Source organism: Eucalyptus grandis, chromosome 8 (genome assembly GCF_016545825.1).
Source record: "Eucalyptus grandis isolate ANBG69807.140 chromosome 8, ASM1654582v1, whole genome shotgun sequence".
NCBI classification, from domain to species: domain Eukaryota; kingdom Viridiplantae; phylum Streptophyta; class Magnoliopsida; order Myrtales; family Myrtaceae; genus Eucalyptus; species Eucalyptus grandis.
In genome coordinates, this window is record NC_052619.1 from 28,597,265 (window position 1) to 28,601,682 (window position 4,418).

The following is a 4,418-nucleotide window of genomic DNA, read 5'->3' on the forward strand; positions in this document are numbered from 1 at the left end:
GGCAGGCTCTTGTCTGCTCAGGGTGCTTGATCTGGAGGGGGTGTACAAGCCATCGCTCCCGGCTGGACTTGGCAATGTACTGCTGAACTTGAGGTACTTGGGATTGCGATGGACGGTCCTTGATTCGATCCCTGAATCGGTTGGGAACATGTCCCGCCTCGAGACGTTGGATCTGAAGCACACTAACGTTAGGAATTTGCCAAGTCCGATTTGGAAGGCGAAGTCCCTCCAGCACCTGTACATGAACGAGGTATGCTTCGATAAGTCCACCAATCATCGTGCACCGTCGGCAGAGTACCCGAACAATCTTCAAACCTTATGGGGGTTATGTGTTGGAGCTGCTAAGAGTCCCATGCTCGACGTGCTTAGTAAATTGAGCAGGCTCGAGAAATTGGGACTGACCTGTAATTCTCCAGCGGTGAAGGAAGCCACCGAGTGCATTTTGAAGCTCACGATGCTTCGATCCCTGAAGCTGAGATCCAGGGATCTCTTCGGTCAGCCCTCGGATCTCAACTTAAGTAACATGACGGGACTCGAGTCGATTTCAGAGCTGTACTTGCTCGGGGGCTTGCCTAAAGCCAACTTGGGGCACCTTCCTCGGAAGCTGAAAATCCTTACCTTGTCCCTGTCCGGACTAGATGCTGATCCGATGGAGGTCCTAGGAAAGTTTGAGAGCTTGGAAATTCTCAACTTATTCGCGGGGTCTTATAACGGTCGAAAATTGTGGTGTCGCGCATCCTCATTCCCATGCCTTCGCGTCCTGAAATTGTGGAAGTTAGAGGGAGTGAAAGAAGCTGATGTAGACAAAACCGCTCTTTGCTGCCTGGAAGAGCTGGAGATCAAGAGATGTGGACGCCTAACTTCGATTTATTCATTGGATCATATTGAATCCCTGAAACAAATTCGTTTGATTAAAGTGAAGGAAGAATTGGTGAAGAACATCAAAGATGGATTGCCCCGACGAGGATTCATCAAAGAGGAGCAATTGGTGACCTCTTCTTCGGCTGCGCAGGTAGTAGTATTTCATCAATTTTACGCTTTGTTTTTCACATGCATTTCCTCGTTTATATGCTCCATTTTCATTAAGTTTATCAACAGGTAATCTTGCGACGTAGATGTGTAGGCGGATTGATAAATAAGAGACCGGAGAGAAATGAGAGACAGAGGCTGCCCATGAATTGTCGCATATTCGATATTAACGTGACTATTCTTTTTCTTCAATGTTAAGACGAATTTTCTATCCAAATATGCAGGCAACGCAAGATAATTGACGAAGAATGGACGTGGATCAGGATTGATCCTCTTTTCCAGGCATTGTTGTATTTACTTGGTATTTATCCATTATCAATATGTCGTCGTGTATTGCAAATTAAGTTCGATATTTGAAGCGTTCCAAATTCTATAGTAGACACGTTCTATGTAAATTTTATTTACACAAGCTGTTTTAGATGCATGTTATTTATGAATTTGAATTCACAGCTGATTCTGCTTTCAAATGTATCTTAAGGATAAACAACGCCTATATTCAAGGCAGCCTCTGCCAATCAAATTGTACACTGGCCATACAAGTATGATTCATTTGCACGATTTAATACGGCAATCCTTCGTTGAAGCAATTAAGGTAGGCTATCAATATCACCTAGAGGGAGATGAATAGATCATTTAAAAACATCCTTTGCGAAAATTAAGTATCATCGAACTTGATGTTACAACAATATTCACCCACAAAAAGCTCAAATATCCGAACATATTGCTACAAGATGGTTACATGTTGCTATTGATGTCGATGACTTCATCCCATATAATTGGCATTTGCTATTAATAACTCCATAGATTGTTGATGCTCTTCAAGTTGTTAACATTTATCTAAAAGAGCTTAAATATCCGCAAATATCAACACGCGGATCCCTAGAGTGCCATAACTTAGCAGAAAGGGACACTTAAGTATCATAACTTACGAAATGTATATTTAAGTGTCAAAATCGAGCATCACTTGAGTGCCAATCCGGTCAAATTGCATACGTGGCATTTCTCCAATGAAGCCGAGCCTTGCGACGCCGTTTTTTAACATACAAATAATGTAAAACGGCGTTGTTTTGGGCTGATGTGATAAAAAAATAATATAAAAAATAATTAAATTAAATTTAGTTAAAACATTAAAAAAATAATAATTTTAAAATTAAAAATTAAAAAATTAAAAAGAAAAGCCCTCAGCCACCGCCCTCGCCTCCCTTGCCGTTGCCGGGAAGGGCCGACGACGGAGGGGGAGGGTCGGCCGGGTTGCTAGTCGACCGGCGGCGAGGGTTTGCGAGCCCTTGCCCTAGATCGGGGGCGGGTTGCAACCCTCGCCTAGATCCGGCGAGGGTCGGCGGCCTCGCCCGGCCGGGCCAAGGGCCACCGCCCACCGGTGGTCACCGGCCGGGCGAGGGCCACCGACCCCTCGCCACTCGCCATAGATTTGGTCGAGGGCTGCCAACCTCGCCCGATTTGGGGCAAGGGCTCGCGAGCCCTTGTCGCCGGCCGGCCTGGGTCGCCGGCCCCTAGCCTCCCCTCCTTCACCGGCCCTTCCCGACGACGATAAGGAGGCGGCGGTGAATGGCTGAGCCCTCAGCCACCTCCCCCGTTTTTTAAATATATTTTTTTAATTTTAAAATTATTATTTTTTAATATTTTAACTAAATTTAATTTTAAAACTATTATTTTTTAATATTTCAACTAAACTTAATTAATTTTTATATTATTTTTTTATCACGTTAGCCCAAAACGACGCCGTTTTTGCATTATTTGATCGTGTCGGCGTGCAAAACGGTGTCGTTTAGGCTTGCTTCGCCGGAAAAATGTCACGTTAGCTTTTGATTGGACTTTGGCCGGAGTGGCACTTAAGTGATCCGTTTTTCTTCGAATGTGACACTTAAGTATACATTTCATAAGTTATGGCACTTAAGTGTCCCTTTATGCCAAGTTATGGAACTTGAAACATTCTTTTACCCATAAATATCACTACTCATCATGTTGTTGATTGTTCTTTTTATTGATGACTTTTACTATACACTAAATTCTGCTCTCATTGACTAAATTTATCCCTTACCCGTGACATTGAAAAGGTGGTCATTTTTCTTGACATAACAATAACACAAGTCTACATAAAAGCAAAAGTAGCCACGATGCATAAGCTAAGCCCAATAGGCCCAAACATTAAAGGAAAACATGTTATCTAATTATTGAAGTGAAAGTTAAAAATCAAGACCACTACTACTTTAGCTTTAAAAGTCATTATCTCCATCTTATCTTTTTCTATTCCTATAATTGATTGTTCTTTTACTTATTTTAAAAAATTTAGACTATTCAAAAAGCAATGTGATTTATGATATACTTGTTAGGAAAATGTCCCTATGAATTTGATGATTACCAAATTGTCTCAGGTAATAAAATTTCAAGATGCATACAAATGGTAACTTTGAGTTATTAGTGGTTCTTTTGCATCAGTAAAGACTAGAATCAAGCCTATAACTATTTAAGTGAACAAGCACCGATTACCGACCAAAAAAAAAAAAAGAACAAGCACTGATTAGAATGGTTGCTCGAGGTACTTCTATTGAGGAAAGTATTCTTGGAAGTCTTTGGATATTGATAGAAACAAAAGGATCGGTGGACTGTCGAGACACGCCACTTTGGTTGTTATCATCATTGAAGATGTTCAACCAAGTCACTCACAATCTACACTTGCTGATGGTGAGGTATCGAATAGCGATGTTTGATGTATTGGCTTTGATGATGGTAAGATAGACAAAGACGATGACTGTAGATAGTCCAGAAGATAGTTGTTGCGGTCTTGAATTGCGCAGTTGAAAGCCAGGTGAGGCATGAGAAAAGCAGTTGACATGCTTTTTATTATTTTTATTTTTATTTTTTTAATTTTGGCGTCAAAGACAAGACAGGTCTAGTAGAAACTGTAGGAAAAAACTGATGAGAACAAATAAATTTGTCTGAGACGTGCAATCGTAAGCACTATCCTTAAGGATAATTCCACCCCTCGGAGTGCGAAACTCGGTGCGATAGGCTTCGACAGCTATCCTCTCAAGATACAATAGACATTAATCTATATTCCGCATTGAATATTAGAAGGAACAGAAACAACGTCTGTGTATAACACAACAAGGAAAAGGAAATGAAAGATTTCAAAAAAAAAAAAAAAAGAGTATTCTATTTTCATTCGGTGTGTCATTTTAAGATTGCCTTATGAGATTTTATATTCAGACAAAATAGAGCCATTAAAAGAGCTGTTGTAAAATAATGAAGGATTTATTTGAGAAATAAATTAAACGTTACAAAAAACGATTGGAAAGCCGTTGTATGATCGTTAAGAAACCGTTATGTGACCGTTAAAAATAATGATGGTCTTCAATGCGGTCATAACT